This window comes from Lissotriton helveticus, chromosome 8 (assembly GCF_964261635.1).
Source record: "Lissotriton helveticus chromosome 8, aLisHel1.1, whole genome shotgun sequence".
NCBI lineage: Eukaryota > Metazoa > Chordata > Amphibia > Caudata > Salamandridae > Lissotriton > Lissotriton helveticus.
Genome location: NC_136069.1, coordinates 1,540,811,166 through 1,540,827,851, shown reverse-complemented (window position 1 = coordinate 1,540,827,851; position 16,686 = coordinate 1,540,811,166). Strand labels below are relative to the sequence as shown.

General features: G+C 42.8%; 15 non-coding genes across 15 annotated transcripts; all 15 read right to left on the bottom strand.

Moving 5' to 3' along the window:
* Positions 1–1,824: 1,824 nt before the first annotated feature.
* Positions 1,825–1,907, bottom strand: TRNAL-UAG (transfer RNA leucine (anticodon UAG)). Its single transcript has one exon. It is a non-coding gene; the product is annotated as a tRNA-Leu (tRNA).
* A 1,298-nt stretch (positions 1,908–3,205) lies between these two features.
* TRNAL-CAG (transfer RNA leucine (anticodon CAG)) lies at positions 3,206–3,288 on the bottom strand. The gene has a single exon. It is a non-coding gene; the product is annotated as a tRNA-Leu (tRNA).
* Positions 3,289–3,920: 632 nt separating this feature from the next.
* TRNAL-UAG (transfer RNA leucine (anticodon UAG)) lies at positions 3,921–4,003 on the bottom strand. The gene has a single exon. It is a non-coding gene; the product is annotated as a tRNA-Leu (tRNA).
* A 2,012-nt stretch (positions 4,004–6,015) lies between these two features.
* On the bottom strand, positions 6,016–6,098 carry TRNAL-UAG (transfer RNA leucine (anticodon UAG)). Its single transcript has one exon. It is a non-coding gene; the product is annotated as a tRNA-Leu (tRNA).
* A 1,026-nt stretch (positions 6,099–7,124) lies between these two features.
* TRNAL-AAG (transfer RNA leucine (anticodon AAG)) lies at positions 7,125–7,207 on the bottom strand. The gene has a single exon. It is a non-coding gene; the product is annotated as a tRNA-Leu (tRNA).
* A 189-nt stretch (positions 7,208–7,396) lies between these two features.
* TRNAL-CAG (transfer RNA leucine (anticodon CAG)) lies at positions 7,397–7,479 on the bottom strand. The gene has a single exon. It is a non-coding gene; the product is annotated as a tRNA-Leu (tRNA).
* Positions 7,480–9,220: 1,741 nt separating this feature from the next.
* Positions 9,221–9,303, bottom strand: TRNAL-AAG (transfer RNA leucine (anticodon AAG)). Its single transcript has one exon. It is a non-coding gene; the product is annotated as a tRNA-Leu (tRNA).
* Positions 9,304–9,492: 189 nt separating this feature from the next.
* TRNAL-AAG (transfer RNA leucine (anticodon AAG)) lies at positions 9,493–9,575 on the bottom strand. Its single transcript has one exon. It is a non-coding gene; the product is annotated as a tRNA-Leu (tRNA).
* Positions 9,576–9,764: 189 nt separating this feature from the next.
* Positions 9,765–9,847, bottom strand: TRNAL-CAG (transfer RNA leucine (anticodon CAG)). The gene has a single exon. It is a non-coding gene; the product is annotated as a tRNA-Leu (tRNA).
* A 632-nt stretch (positions 9,848–10,479) lies between these two features.
* TRNAL-UAG (transfer RNA leucine (anticodon UAG)) lies at positions 10,480–10,562 on the bottom strand. Its single transcript has one exon. It is a non-coding gene; the product is annotated as a tRNA-Leu (tRNA).
* A 1,026-nt stretch (positions 10,563–11,588) lies between these two features.
* Positions 11,589–11,671, bottom strand: TRNAL-AAG (transfer RNA leucine (anticodon AAG)). The gene has a single exon. It is a non-coding gene; the product is annotated as a tRNA-Leu (tRNA).
* Positions 11,672–12,847: 1,176 nt separating this feature from the next.
* TRNAL-UAG (transfer RNA leucine (anticodon UAG)) lies at positions 12,848–12,930 on the bottom strand. The gene has a single exon. It is a non-coding gene; the product is annotated as a tRNA-Leu (tRNA).
* Positions 12,931–13,956: 1,026 nt separating this feature from the next.
* Positions 13,957–14,039, bottom strand: TRNAL-AAG (transfer RNA leucine (anticodon AAG)). Its single transcript has one exon. It is a non-coding gene; the product is annotated as a tRNA-Leu (tRNA).
* A 189-nt stretch (positions 14,040–14,228) lies between these two features.
* On the bottom strand, positions 14,229–14,311 carry TRNAL-CAG (transfer RNA leucine (anticodon CAG)). Its single transcript has one exon. It is a non-coding gene; the product is annotated as a tRNA-Leu (tRNA).
* A 632-nt stretch (positions 14,312–14,943) lies between these two features.
* Positions 14,944–15,026, bottom strand: TRNAL-UAG (transfer RNA leucine (anticodon UAG)). The gene has a single exon. It is a non-coding gene; the product is annotated as a tRNA-Leu (tRNA).
* Between the last annotated feature and the right edge of the window lie 1,660 nt (positions 15,027–16,686).

Here is a 16,686-nt window from a genome sequence, read left to right as displayed (position 1 = left end):
TCTCACCAGCTATTTAGGGTTCTGTATCCTACTCACAAAATTACCTTGCCTGCGACCTCTCTCTTTATACACAAACAACTACTGCTTAGGAAGTAGGAAGGCAGAAGGTGGGGCAGTTTATGCAAATTTATGCTGTCAATGTGCCTTGCAGATTCATGCAGAATTTCTAGATCCTTGCTGGAAACAAGAGAGCAGGCCTTGTTTCAGATCAACTGTCCTAGCAAGGAACGTCTGAGCACATCCATTCTTTTGCTCTCTAGCCCCTGGCTTGGGACTCACCCTTACTGGCTGAGGAGTGAAGTTCTGTATACCAACGTTGCATAGAAGGTATGTTTGTGATTGGTTTGAGATGGGTGGGAGGTCAAGAGCAGGGAAAAGCAAGTCACCTTCACTTCTAGTCTCTTCTTCTATGCCTACCTGCCGTTCACTCACTCTGTCTTTGTTTCATTCTCTCCTTCCTCAACACCCCATCTCACTCACTGGCTCTATCATTTGTGCTCTTTCCCCTTGCTCTTCATTTCATAGTGGAAACATCTCTTGAATGGATCATTAGAAAATGAGGTTACATAAAATTAAAAATCTACTTATTGGAAACCAAAAATATCACAAGACTGAATGTAAGCCATTTCTTCAATAAAAGGGATTTTTTAGGCACCCCCCAAAAAACACATAAAACACCACTAGTGCTAGAAGAATATTATACGAACTTGAAGACAGAATTGGGCGAATTCATTTGCAGTTGAAACTGAAGTTTGGTACTTATTCAGATATTATATGCACTGCCAATTTTTAGCTGAGATTCTGAAGGAACGCAGAGACAAAATGGACTTAAAGTTTTGTCAGAAGTGGTATTCGAACCCACGCCTCCAGGAGAGACTGCGGCCTTAACGCAGCACCTTAGACCATTCGGCCAACCTGACCACATGTTGCTTGTTCATCTACATAGTTAGAAAGATAGTGTGAACAAAAAAAACACACATCTTAGGCCATGAGTGGCTATAGCAAGAAAAAAACTCACTGCACTTTTCCAAAAAGACAACCATATAAGCCCATGTGAGGGAAATGATCTGATTTTCTCCCTCAAGAAAAAAGAAGATTAAACACAGGTTTGTCAGAAGTGGGATTTGAACCCACGCCTCCAGAAGAGACTGCGACCTGAACGCAGCACCTTAGACCAGTCAGCCATCCTGACTTGCATTTGCAGCACCTTCCACAAGCCAGACAGCCATGCAAGTGGGGTACCGAAAAGGCATGCCCTCAATTTATTTATCCCATTATAAGCATTTCCAACAGATCTTTGAACAATCCATACAGAGCAGTACCTATGAAGAACTCTTTAGACCTTTAATGAGTACAAAGAGAAAGTGCTATTCACCAGCCACTTGAACGGCCCAAAGCTGCTTTGAAATTGAGTCAATAGCCACATCTTGGCTGACTAAAGCAAATTCAACAAGGGATCTCAATGTCACAACATAGGGTGGAATTCGCAAATCTAAGTAGCCCCTGATCACTGCCCTGAGGAAATTGCTGTAAGTGTGCTGGAGTCCAGTTGTCTACCAGGTGCTTGGCATTCTTCCAAATGTGTATGGCCTGTCTGGCCAGGGAATACAAGAGAATGACTCTTCTAGATGAGCTCTTACATGGGTCATAAGCTCATTTGGTAAGGATTGCACTTTATCAGCAAGACTTTGTACAACAGAAATATATGAGAACCCCAAGCTCTCTTGACTAGACGAGGACGGAATAACGTCCCAGGTGAAGACGAACAGATGCAACTTCCATCAGATGTTATCCTGATGAAGAAGATTATATCTCCAAAAGTCATGTCAGAAGTGGGATTCGAACCCACGCCTCCAGAGGAGACTGCGGCCTAAACACAGTGCCTTAGACCACTCGGCCATCCTGACAGTGGAGAGTCCTAAGAAATGTATAAAAGTCACTCAGAAATTTCTGCGTCCATGCAAGCTTGAAATAATTTCAACCTTCAAACACAAGGTGCAACTTTTTGCACAGGACAATAAACACAGAAGATCACATATGAAAGCATTTCATTTCACAGGTGTACTGTTTTTATGCTTTTAGAATAACTTATACCTCTCACCAGCTATTTAGGGTTCTGTATCCTACTCACAAAATTACCTTGCCTGCGACCTCTCTCTTTATACACAAACAACTACTGCTCAGGAAGTAGGAAGGCAGAAGGTGGGGCAGTTTATGCAAATTTATGCTGTCAATGTGCCTTGCAGATTCATGCAGAATTTCTAGATCCTTGCTGGAAACAAGAGAGCAGGCCTTGTTTCAGATCAACTGTCCCTAGCAAGGAACGTCTGAGCACATCCATTCTTTTGCTCTCTAGCCCCTGGCTTGGGACTCACCCTCACTGGCTGAGGAGTGAAGTGATGCATACCAACGTTGCATAGAAGGTATGTTTGTGATTGGTTTGAGATGGGTGGGAGGTCAAGAGCAGGGAAAAGCAAGTCACCTTCACTTCTAGTCTCCTCTTCTATGCCTACCTGCCGTTCACTCACTCTGTCTTTGTTTCATTCTCTCCTTCCTCAACACCCCATCTCACTCACTGGCTCTATCATTTGTGCTCTTTCCCCTTGCTCTTCATTTCATAGTGAAAACATCTCTTGAATGGATCATTAGAAAATGAGGTTACATAAAAATAAAAATCTACTTATTGGAAACCAAAAATATCACAAGACTGAATGTAAGCCATTTCTTCAATAAAAGGGATTTTTTAGGCACCCCCCAAAAAACACATAAAACACCACTAGTGCTAGAAGAATATTATACGAACTTGAAGACAGAATTGGGCGAATTCATTTGCAGTTGAAACTGAAGTTTGGTACTTATTCAGATATTATATGCACTGCCAATTTTTAGCTGAGATTCTGAAGGAACGCTGAGACAAAATGGACTTAAAGTTTTGTCAGAAGTGGTATTCGAACCCACGCCTCCAGGAGAGACTGCGGCCTTAACGCAGCACCTTAGACCATTCGGCCAACCTGACCACATGTTGCTTGTTCATCTACATAGTTAGAAAGATAGTGTGAACAAAAAAAACACACATCTTAGGCCATGAGTGGCTATAGCAAGAAAAAAACTCACTGCACTTTTCCAAAAAGACAACCATATAAGCCCATGTGAGGGAAATGATCTGATTTTCTCCCTCAAGAAAAAAGAAGATTAAACACAGGTTTGTCAGAAGTGGGATTTGAACCCACGCCTCCAGAAGAGACTGCGACCTGAACGCAGCACCTTAGACCACTCAGCCATCCTGACTTGCATTTGCAGCACCTTCCACAAGCCAGACAGCCATGCAAGTGGGGTACCGAAAAGGCATGCCCTCAATTTATTTATCCCATTATAAGCATTTCCAACAGATCTTTGAACAATCCATACAGAGCAGTACCTATGAAGAACTCTTTAGACCTTTAATGAGTACAAAGAGAAAGTGCTATTCACCAGCCACTTGAACGGCCCAAAGCTGCTTTGAAATTGAGTCAATAGCCACATCTTGGCTGACTAAAGCAAATTCAACAAGAGATCTCAATGTCACAACATAGGGTGGAATTCGCAAATCTAAGTAGCCCCTGATCACTGCCCTGAGGAAATTGCTGTAAGTGTGCTGGAGTCCAGTTGTCTACCAGGTGCTTGGCATTCTTCCAAATGTGTATGGCCTGTCTGGCCAGGGAATACAAGAGAATGACTCTTCTAGATGAGCTCTTACATGGGTCATAAGCTCATTTGGTAAGGATTGCACTTTATCAGCAAGACTTTGTACAACAGAAATATATGAGAACCCCAAGCTCTCTTGACTAGACGAGGACGGAATAACGTCCCAGGTGAAGACGAACAGATGCAACTTCCATCAGATGTTATCCTGATGAAGAAGATTATATCTCCAAAAGTCATGTCAGAAGTGGGATTCGAACCCACGCCTCCAGAGGAGACTGCGGCCTAAACACAGTGCCTTAGACCACTCGGCCATCCTGACAGTGGAGAGTCCTAAGAAATGTATAAAAGTCACTCAGAAATTTCTGCATCCATGCAAGCTTGAAATAATTTCAACCTTCAAACACAAGGTGCAACTTTTTGCACAGGACAATAAACACAGAAGATCACATATGAAAGCATTTCATTTCACAGGTGTACTGTTTTTATGCTTTTAGAATAACTTATACCTCTCACCAGCTATTTAGGGTTCTGTATCCTACTCACAAAATTACCTTGCCTGCGACCTCTCTCTTTATACACAAACAACTACTGCTCAGGAAGTAGGAAGGCAGAAGGTGGGGCAGTTTATGCAAATTTATGCTGTCAATGTGCCTTGCAGATTCATGCAGAATTTCTAGATCCTTGCTGGAAACAAGAGAGCAGGCCTTGTTTCAGATCAACTGTCCCTAGCAAGGAACGTCTGAGCACATCCATTCTTTTGCTCTCTAGCCCCTGGCTTGGGACTCACCCTCACTGGCTGAGGAGTGAAGTGATGCATACCAACGTTGCATAGAAGGTATGTTTGTGATTGGTTTGAGATGGGTGGGAGGTCAAGAGCAGGGAAAAGCAAGTCACCTTCACTTCTAGTCTCCTCTTCTATGCCTACCTGCCGTTCACTCACTCTGTCTTTGTTTCATTCTCTCCTTCCTCAACACCCCATCTCACTCACTGGCTCTATCATTTGTGCTCTTTCCCCTTGCTCTTCATTTCATAGTGAAAACATCTCTTGAATGGATCATTAGAAAATGAGGTTACATAAAAATAAAAATCTACTTATTGGAAACCAAAAATATCACAAGACTGAATGTAAGCCATTTCTTCAATAAAAGGGAGTTTTTAGGCACCCCCCAAAAAACACATAAAACACCACTAGTGCTAGAAGAATATTATACGAGCTTGAAGACAGAATTGGGCAAATTCATTTGCAGTTGAAACTGAAGTTTGGTACTTATTCAGATATTATATGCACTGCCAATTTTTAGCTGAGATTCTGAAGGAACGCAGAGACAAAATGGACTTAAAGTTTTGTCAGAAGTGGGATTCGAACCCACGCCTCCAGCAGAGACTGCGGCCTTAATGCAGCTCCTTAGACCACTCGGCCATCCTGACCACATGTTGCTTGTCCATCTACATAGTGAGAAAGATAGTGTGAACAAAAAAAACACACATCTTAGGCCATAAGTGGATATAGCAAGAAAAAAACTCACTGCACTTTTCCAAAAAGACAACCATATAAGCCCATGTGAGGGAAATGATCTGATTTTCTCCCTCAATAAAAAAGAAGATTTAACACAGGTTTGTCAGAAGTGGGATTTGAACCCACGCCTCCAGAAGAGACTGCGACCTGAAAGCAGCGCCTTAGACCCCTCGGCATCCTGACTTGCATTTGCAGCACCTTCCACAAGCCAGACAGCCATGCAAGTTTGGTACCGAAAAGGCATGCCCTCAATTTATTTATCCCATTATAAGCATTTCCAACAGATCTTCGAACAATCCATACAGAGCAGTACCTATGAAGAACTCTTTAGACCTTTAAAGCGTACAAAGAGAAAGTGCTATTCACCAGCCACTTGAACGGCCCAAAGCTGCTTTGAAATTGAGTCAACAGCCACATATTGGCTGACTAAAGCAAATTCAACAAGGGATCTCAATGTCACAACATAGGGTGGAATTCGCAAATCTAAGCAGCCCCTGATCACTGCCCTGAGGAAATTGCTGTAAGTGTGCCGGAGTCCAGCTGTCTACCAGGTGCTTGGCATTCTTCCAAATTTGTATGGCCTGTCTGGCCAGGGAATACAAGAGAATGACTCTTCTAGATGAGCTCTTACATGGGTCCTAAGCTCATTTGGTAAGGATTGCACTTTATCAGCAAGACTTTGTACAACAGAAATATATGAGAAACCCAAGCTCTCTTGACTAGACGAGGACAGAATAACGTCCCAGGTGAAGACGAACAGAAGCAACTTCCATCAGATGTTATCCTGATGAAGAAGATTATATCTCCAAAAGTCATGTCAGAAGTGGGATGCGAACCCACACCTCCAGAGGAGACTGCGGCCTAAACACAGCGCCTTAGACCACTCGGCCATCCTGACAGTGAAGAGTCTTAAGAAATGTATAAAAGTCACTCTGAAATTTCTGCGTCCATGCAAGCTTGAAATAATTTCAACCTTCAAACACAAGGTGCAACTTTTTGCACAGGACAATAAACACAGAAGATCACATATGAAAGCATTTCATTTCACAGGTGTACTGTTTTTATGCTTTTAGAATAACTTATACCTCTCACCAGCTATTTAGGGTTCTGTATCCTACTCACAAAATTACCTTGCCTGCGACCTTTCTCTCTATACACAAACAACTACTGCTCAGGAAGTAGGAAGGCAGAAGGTGGGGCAGTTTATGCAAATTTATGCTGGCAATGTGCCTTGCACATTCATGCAGAATTTCTAGATCCTTGCTGGAAACAAGAGAGCAGGCCTTGTTTCAGATCAACTGTCCCTAGCAAGGAACGTCTGAGCACATCCATTCTTTTGCTCTCTAGCCCCTGGCTTGGGACTCACCCTCACTGGCTGAGGAGTGAAGTTCTGCATACCAACGTTGCATAGAAGGTATGTTTGTGATTGGTTTGAGATGGGTGGGAGGTCAAGAGCACGGAAAAGCAAGTCACCTTCACTTCTAGTCTCCTCTTCTATCCCTACCTGCCGTTCACTCACTCTGTCTTTGTTTCATTCTCTCCTTCCTCAACACCCCATCTCACTCACTGGCTCTATCATTTGTGCTCTTTCCCCTTGCTCTTCATTTCATAGTGGAAACATCTCTTGAATGGATCATTAGAAAATGAGGTTACATAAAATTAAAAATCTACTTATTGGAAACCAAAAATATCACAAGACTGAATGTAAGCCATTTCTTCAATAAAAGGGATTTTTTAGGCACCCCCCAAAAAACACATAAAACACCACTAGTGCTAGAAGAATATTATACGAGCTTGAAGACAGAATTGGGCAAATTCATTTGCAGTTGAAACTGAAGTTTGGTACTTATTCAGATATTATATGCACTGCCAATTTTTAGCTGAGATTCTGAAGGAACGCAGTGACAAAATTGACTTAAAGTTTTGTCAGAAGTGGGATTCGAACCCACGCCTCCAGGAGAGACTGAGGCCTTAACGCAGCACCTTAGACCACTCGGCCATCCTGACCACATGTTGCTTGTCCATCTACATAGTGAGAAAGATAGTGTGAACAAAAAAAACACACATCTTAGGCCATAAGTGGCTATAGCAAGAAAAAAACTCACTGCACTTTTCCAAAAAGACAACCATATAAGCCCATGTGAGGGAAATGATCTGATTTTCTCCCTCAAGAAAAAAGAAGATTAAACACAGGTTTGTCAGAAGTGGGATTTGAACCCACGCCTCCAGAAGAGACTGCAACCTGAACGCAGCGCCTTAGACCACTCGGCCATCCTGACTTGCATTTGCAGCACCTTCCACAAGCCAGACAGCCATGCAAGTTTGGTACCGAAAAGGCATGCCCTCAATTTATTTATCCCATTATAAGCATTTCCAACAGATCTTTGAACAATCCATACAGAGCAGTACCTATGAAGAACTCTTTAGACCTTTAAAGCGTACAAAGAGAAAGTGCTATTCACCAGCCACTTGAACGGCGCAAAGCTGCTTTGAAATTGAGTCAACAGCCACATCTTGCCTGACTAAAGCAAATTCAACAAGGGAGCTCAATGTCACAACATAGGGTGGAATACGCAAATCTAAGCAGCCCCTGATCACAGCCCTGAGGACATTGCTGTAAGTGTGCTGGAGTACAGCTGTCTACCAGGTGCTTGGCATTCTTCCAAATTTGCATGGCCTGTCTGGCCAGGGAATACAAGAGCATGACTCTTCTAGATGAGCTCTTACATGGGTCCTAAGCTCATTTGGTAAGGATTGCACTTTATCAGCAAGACTTTGTACAACAGAAATATATGAGAAACCCAAGCTCTCTTGACTAGACGAGGACGGAATAACGTCCCAGGTGAAGACGAACAGATGCAACTTCCATCAGATGTTATCCTGATGAAGAAGATTATATCTCCAAAAGTCATTTCAGAAGTGGGATTCGAACCCACGCCTCCACAGGAGACTGTAGCCTACACACAGCACCTTAGACCACTCGGCCATCCTGACAGTGAAGAGTCCTAAGAAATGTTTAAAAGTCACTCAGAAATTTCTGCGTCCATGCAAGCTTGAAATAATTTCAACCTTCAAACACAAGGTGCAACTTTTTGCACAGGACAATAAACACAGAAGATCACATATGAAAGCATTTCATTTCACAGGTGTACTGTTTTTATGCTTTTAGAATAACTTATACCTCTCACCAGCTATTTAGGGTTCTGTATCCTACTCACTAAATTATCTTGCCTGCGACCTCTCTCTTTATACACAAACAACTACTGCTCAGGAAGTAGGAAGGCAGAAGGTGGGGCAGTTTATGCAAATTCATGCTGTCAATGTGCCTTGCAGATTCATGCAGAATTTCTAGATCCTTGCTGGAAACAAGAGAGCAGGCCTTGTTTCAGATCAACTGTCCCTAGCAAGGAACGTCTGAGCACATCCATTCTTTTGCTCTCTAGCCCCTGGCTTGGGACTCACCCTTACTGGCTGAGGAGCGAAGTTCTGCATACCAACGTTGCATAGAAGGTATGTTTGTGATTGGTTTGAGATGGGTGGGAGGTCAAGAGCAGGGAAAAGCAAGTCACCTTCACTTCTAGTCTCTTCTTCTATGCCTACCTGCCGTTCACTCACTCTGTCTTTGTTTCATTCTCTCCTTCCTCAACACCCCATCTCACTCACTGGCTCTATCATTTGTGCTCTTTCCCCTTGCTCTTCATTTCATAGTGGAAACATCTCTTGAATGGATCATTAGAAAATGAGGTTACATAAAATTAAAAATCTACTTATTGGAAAGCAAAAATATCACAAGACTGAATGTAAGCCATTTCTTCAATAAAAGGGATTTTTTAGGCACCCCCCAAAAAACACATAAAACACCACTAGTGCTAGAAGAATATTATACGAGCTTGAAGACAGAATTGGGCAAATTCATCTGCAGTTGAAACTGAAGTTTGGTACTTATTCAGATATTATATGCACTGCCAATTTTTAGCTGAGATTCTGAAGGAACGCAGAGACAAAATGGACTTAAAGATTTGTCAGAAGTGGGATTCGAACCCACGCCTCCAGGAGAGACTGCGGCCTTAACGCAGCGCCTTAGACCACTCGGCCATCCTGACCACATGTTGCTTGTCCATCTACATAGTGAGAAAGATAGTGTGAACAAATAAAACACACATCTTAGGCCATAAGTGGCTATAGCAAGAAAAAAACTCACTGCACTTTTCCAAAAAGACAACCATATAAGCCCATGTGAGGGAAATGATCTGATTTTCTCCCTCAAGAAAAAAGAAGATTAAACACAGGTTTGTCAGAAGTGGGATTCGAACCCACGCCTCCAGGAGAGACTGCAGCCTTAACGCAGCGCCTTAGACCACTCGGCCATCCTGACCACATGTTGCTTGTCCATCTACATAGTGAGAAAGATAGTGTGAACAAAAAAAACACACATCTTAGGCCATAAGTGGCTATAGCAAGAAAAAAACTCACTGCACTTTTCCAAAAAGACAACCATATAAGCCCATGTGAGGGAAATGATCTGATTTTCTCCCTCAAGAAAAAAGAAGATTAAACACAGGTTTGTCAGAAGTGGGATTTGAACCCACGCCTCCAGAAGAGACTGCGACCTGAACGCAGCGCCTTAGACCATTCGGCCATCCTGACTTGCATTTGCAGCACCTTCCACAAGCCAGACAGCCATGCAAGTTTGGTACCGAAAAGGCATGCCCTCAATTTATTTATCCCATTATAAGCATTTCCAACAGATCTTTGAACAATCCACACAGAGCAGTACCTATGAAGAACTCTTTAGACCTTTAAAGCGTACAAAGAGAAAGTGCTATTCACCAGCCACTTGAACGGCGCAAAGCTGCTTTGAAATTGAGTCAACAGCCACATCTTGGCTGACTAAAGCAAATTCAACAAGGGAGCTCAATGTCACAACATAGGGTGGAATACGCAAATCTAAGCAGCCCCTGATCACAGCCCTGAGGACATTGCTGTAAGTGTGCTGGAGTACAGCTGTCTACCAGGTGCTTGGCATTCTTCCAAATTTGCATGGCCTGTCTGGCCAGGGAATACAAGAGCATGACTCTTCTAGATGAGCTCTTACATGGGTCCTAAGCTCATTTGGTAAGGATTGCACTTTATCAGCAAGACTTTGTACAACAGAAATATATGAGAAACCCAAGCTCTCTTGACTAGACGAGGACGGAATAACGTCCCAGGTGAAGACGAACAGATGCAACTTCCATCAGATGTTATCCTGATGAAGAAGATTATATCTCCAAAAGTCATGTCAGAAGTGGGATTCGAACCCACCCCTCCAGAGGAGACTGCGGCCTAAACACAGCGCCTTAGACCACTCGGCCATCCTGACAGTGGAGAGTCCTAAGAAATGTATAAAAGTCACTCAGAAATTTCTGCGTCCATGCAAGCTTGAAATAATTTCAACCTTCAAACACAAGGTGCAACTTTTTGCACAGGACAATAAACACAGAAGATCACATATGAAAGCATTTCATTTCACAGGTGTACTGTTTTTATGCTTTTAGAATAACTTATACCTCTCACCAGCTATTTAGGGTTCTGTATCCTACTCACAAAATTACCTTGCCTGCGACCTTTCTCTCTATACACAAACAACTACTGCTCAGGAAGTAGGAAGGCAGAAGGTGGGGCAGTTTATGCAAATTTATGCTGTCAATGTGCCTTGCAGATTCATGCAGAATTTCTAGATCCTTGCTGGAAACAAGAGAGCAGGCCTTGTTTCAGATCAACTGTCCCTAGCAAGGAACGTCTGAGCACATCCATTCTTTTGCTCTCTAGCCCCTGGCTTGGGACTCACCCTTACTGGCTGAGGAGCGAAGTTCTGCATACCAACGTTGCATAGAAGGTATGTTTGTGATTGGTTTGAGATGGGTGGGAGGTCAAGTGCAGGGAAAAGCAAGTCACCTTCACTTCTAGTCTCTTCTTCTATGCCTACCTGCCGTTCACTCACTCTGTCTTTGTTTCATTCTCTCCTTCCTCAACACCCCATCTCACTCACTGGCTCTATCATTTGTGCTCTTTCCCCTTGCTCTTCATTTCATAGTGGAAACATCTCTTGAATGGATCATTAGAAAATGAGGTTACATAAAATTAAAAATCTACTTATTGGAAAGCAAAAATATCACAAGACTGAATGTAAGCCATTTCTTCAATAAAAGGGATTTTTTAGGCACCCCCCAAAAAACACATAAAACACCACTAGTGCTAGAAGAATATTATACGAGCTTGAAGACAGAATTGGGCAAATTCATTTGCAGTTGAAACTGAAGTTTGGTACTTATTCAGATATTATATGCACTGCCAATTTTTAGCTGAGATTCTGAAGGAACGCAGAGACAAAATGGACTTAAAGATTTGTCAGAAGTGGGATTTGAACCCACACCTCCAGGAGAGACTGCGGCCTTAACGCAGCGCCTTAGACCACTCGGCCATCCTGACCACATGTTGCTTGTCCATCTACATAGTGAGAAAGATAGTGTGAACAAATAAAACACACATCTTAGGCCATAAGTGGCTATAGCAAGAAAAAAACTCACTGCACTTTTCCAAAAAGACAACCATATAAGCCCATGTGAGGGAAATGATCTGATTTTCTCCCTCAAGAAAAAAGAAGATTAAACACAGGTTTGTCAGAAGTGGGATTCGAACCCACGCCTCCAGGAGAGACTGCAGCCTTAACGCAGCCCCTTAGACCACTCGGCCATCCTGACCACATGTTGCTTGTCCATCTACATAGTGAGAAAGATAGTGTGAACAAAAAAAACACACATCTTAGGCCATAAGTGGCTATAGCAAGAAAAAAACTCACTGCACTTTTCCAAAAAGACAACCATATAAGCCCATGTGAGGGAAATGATCTGATTTTCTCCCTCAAGAAAAAAGAAAATTAAACACAGGTTTGTCTGAAGTGGGATTTGAACCCACGCCTCCAGAAGAGACTGCGACCTGAACGCAGCGCCTTAGACCATTCGGCCATCCTGACTTGCAATTGCAGCACCTTCCACAAGCCAGACAGCCATGCAAGTTTGGTACCGAAAAGGCATGCCCTCAATTTATTTATCCCATTATAAGCATTTCCAACAGATCTTTGAACAATCCACACAGAGCAGTACCTATGAAGAACTCTTTAGACCTTTAAAGCGTACAAAGAGAAAGTGCTATTCACCAGCCACTTGAACGGCGCAAAGCTGCTTTGAAATTGAGTCAACAGCCACATCTTGGCTGACTAAAGCAAATTCAACAAGGGAGCTCAATGTCACAACATAGGGTGGAATACGCAAATCTAAGCAGCCCCTGATCACAGCCCTGAGGACATTGCTGTAAGTGTGCTGGAGTACAGCTGTCTACCAGGTGCTTGGCATTCTTCCAAATTTGCATGGCCTGTCTGGCCAGGGAATACAAGAGCATGACTCTTCTAGATGAGCTCTTACATGGGTCCTAAGCTCATTTGGTAAGGATTGCACTTTATCAGCAAGACTTTGTACAACAGAAATATATGAGAAACCCAAGCTCTCTTGACTAGACGAGGACGGAATAACGTCCCAGGTGAAGACGAACAGATGCAACTTCCATCAGATGTTATCCTGATGAAGAAGATTATATCTCCAAAAGTCATGTCAGAAGTGGGATTCGAACCCACCCCTCCAGAGGAGACTGCGGCCTAAACACAGCGCCTTAGACCACTCGGCCATCCTGACAGTGGAGAGTCCTAAGAAATGTATAAAAGTCACTCAGAAATTTCTGCGTCCATGCAAGCTTGAAATAATTTCAACCTTCAAACACAAGGTGCAACTTTTTGCACAGGACAATAAACACAGAAGATCACATATGAAAGCATTTCATTTCACAGGTGTACTGTTTTTATGCTTTTAGAATAACTTATACCTCTCACCAGCTATTTAGGGTTCTGTATCCTACTCACAAAATTACCTTGCCTGCGACCTCTCTCTTTATACACAAACAACTACTGCTCAGGAAGTAGGAAGGCAGAAGGTGGGGCAGTTTATGCAAATTTATGCTGTCAATGTGCCTTGCAGATTCATGCAGAATTTCTAGATCCTTGCTGGAAACAAGAGAGCAGGCCTTGTTTCAGATCAACTGTCCCTAGCCAGCAACGTCTGAGCACATCCACTCTTTTGCTCTCTAGTCCCTGGCTTGGGACTCACCCTCACTGGCTGAGGAGTGAAGTTCTGCATACCAACGTTGCATAGAAGGTATGTTTGTGATTGGTTTGAGATGGGTGGGAGGTCAAGAGCAGGGTAAAGCAAGTCACCTTCACTTCTAGTCTCCTCTTCTGTGCCTACCTGCCGTTCACTCACTCTGTCTTTGTTTCATTCTCTCCTTCCTCAACACCCCATCTCACTCACTGGCTCTATCATTTGTGCTCTTTCCCCTTGCTCTTCATTTCATAGTGGAAACATCTCTTGAATGGATCATTAGAAAATGAGGTTACATAAAAATAAAAATCTACTTATTGGAAACCAAAAATATCACAAGACTGAATGTAAGCCATTTCTTCAATAAAAGGGATTTTTTAGGCACCCCCCAAAAAACACATAAAACACCACTAATGCTAGAAGAATATTATACGAGCTTGAAGACAGAATTGGGCAAATTCATTTGCAGTTGAAACTGAAGTTTGGTACTTATTCAGAAATGATATGCACTGCCAATTTTTAGCTGAGATTCTGAAGGAACGCAGAGACAAAATGGACTTAAAGTTTTGTCAGAAGTGGGATTCGAACCCACGCCTCCAGGAGAGACTGCGGCCTTAACGCAGCGCCTTAGACCACTCGGCCATCCTGACCACATGTTGCTTGTTCATCTACATAGTGAGAAAGATAGTGTGAACAAAAAAAACACACATCTTAGGCCATGAGTGTCTATAGCAAGAAAAAAACTCACTGCACTTTTCCAAAAAGACAACCATATAAGCCCATGTGAGGGAAATGATCTGATTTTCTCCCTCAAGAAAATAGAAGATTAAACCCAGGTTTGTCAGAAGTGGGATTTGAACCCACGCCTCCAGAAGAGACTGCGACCTGAACGCAGCACCTTAGACCACTCGGCCATCCTGACTTGCATTTGCAGCACCTTCCACAAGCCAGACAGCCATGCAAGTGGGGAACCGAAAAGGCATGCCCTCAATTTATTTATCCCATTATAAGCATTTCCAACAGATCTTTGAACAATCCATACAGAGCAGTACCTATAAAGATCTCTTTAGACCTTTAATGAGTACAAAGAGAAAGTGCTATTCACCAGCCACTTGAACGGCCCAAAGCTGCTTTGAAATTGAGTCAATAGCCACATCTTGGCTGACTAAAGCAAATTCAACAAGGGATCTCAATGTCACAACATAGGGTGGAATTCGCAAATCTAAGCAGCCCCTGATCACTGCCCTGAGGAAATTGCTGTAAGTGTGCTGGAGTCCAGCTGTCTACCAGGTGCTTGGCATTCTTCCAAATTTGTATGGCCTGTCTGGCCAGGGAATACAAGAGAATGACTCTTCTAGATGAGCTCTTACATGGGTCATAAGCTCATTTGGTAAGGATTGCACTTTATCAGCAAGACTTTGTACAACAGAAATATATGAGAAACCCAAGCTCTCTTGACTAGACGAGGACAGAATAACGTCCCAGGTGAAGACGAACAGAAGCAACTTCCATCAGATGTTATCCTGATGAAGAAGATTATATCTCCAAAAGTCATTTCAGAAGTGGGATTCGAACCCACGCCTCCAGAGGAGACTGCGGCCTAAACACAGCGCCTTAGACCACTCGGCCATCCTGACAGTGAAGAGTCCTGAGAAATGTATAAAAGTCACTCTGAAATTTCTGCGTCCATGCAAGCTTGAAATAATTTCAACCTTCAAACACAAGGTGCAACTTTTTGCACAGGACAATAAACACAGAAGATCACATATGAAAGCATTTCATTTCACAGGTGTACTGTTTTTATGCTTTTAGAATAACTTATACCTCTCACCAGCTATTTAGGGTTCTGTATCCTACTCACAAAATTACCTTGCCTGCGACCTTTCTCTCTATACACAAACAACTACTGCTCAGGAAGTAGGAAGGCAGAAGGTGGGGCAGTGTATGCAAATTTATGCTGGCAATGTGCCTTGCACATTCATGCAGAATTTCTAGATCCTTGCTGGAAACAAGAGAGCAGGCCTTGTTTCAGATCAACTGTCCCTAGCAAGGAACGTCTGAGCACATCCATTCTTTTGCTCTCTAGCCCCTGGCTTGGGACTCACCCTCACTGGCTGAGGAGTGAAGTTCTGCATACCAACGTTGCATAGAAGGTATGTTTGTGATTGGTTTGAGATGGGTGGGAGGTCAAGAGCAGGGAAAAGCAAGTCACTTTCACTTCTAGTCTCCTCTTCTATGCCTACCTGCCGTTCACTCACTCTGTCTTTGTTTCATTCTCTCCTTCCTCAACACCCCATCTCACTCACTCGCTCTATCATTTGTGCTCTTTCCCCTTGCTCTTCATTTCATAGTGGAAACATCTCTTGAATGGATCATTAGAAAATGAGGTTACATAAAATTAAAAATCTACTTATTGGAAACCAAAAATATCACAAGACTGAATGTAAGCCATTTCTTCAATAAAAGGGATTTTACAGGCACCCCCCGAAAAACACATAAAACACCACTAGTGCTAGAAGAATATTATAAGAGCTTGAAGACAGAATTGGGCAAATTCATTTGCAGTTGAAACTGAAGTTTGGTACTTATTCAGATATTATATGCACTGCCAATTTTTAGCTGAGATTCTGAAGGAACGCAGAGACAAAATGGACTTAAAGTTTTGTCAGAAGTGGGATTCGAACCCACGCCTCCAACAGAGACTGCGGCCTTAATGCAGCTCCTTAGACCACTCGGCCATCCTGACCACATGTTGCTTGTCCATCTACATAGTGAGAAAGATAGTGTGAACAAAAAAAACACACATCTTAGGCCATAAGTGGATATAGCAAGAAAAAAACTCACTGCACTTTTCCAAAAAGACAACCATATAAGCCCATGTGAGGGAAATGATCTGATTTTCTCCCTCAATAAAAAAGAAGATTAAACACAGGTTTGTCAGAAGTGGGATTTGAACCCACGCCTCCAGAAGAGACTGCGACCTGAACGCAGCGCCTTAGACCACTCGGCATCCTGACTTGCATTTGCAGCACCTTCCACAAGCCAGACAGCCATGCAAGTTTGGTACCGAAAAGGAATGCCCTCAATTTATTTATCCCATTATAAGCATTTCCAACAGATCTTCGAACAATCCATACAGAGCAGTACCTATGAAGAACTCTTTAGACCTTTAAAGCGTACAAAGAGAAAGTGCTATTCACCAGCCACTTGAACGGCCCAAAGCTGCTTTGAAATTGAGTCAACAGCCACATATTGGCTGACTAAAGCAAATTCAACAAGGGATCTCAATGTCACAAC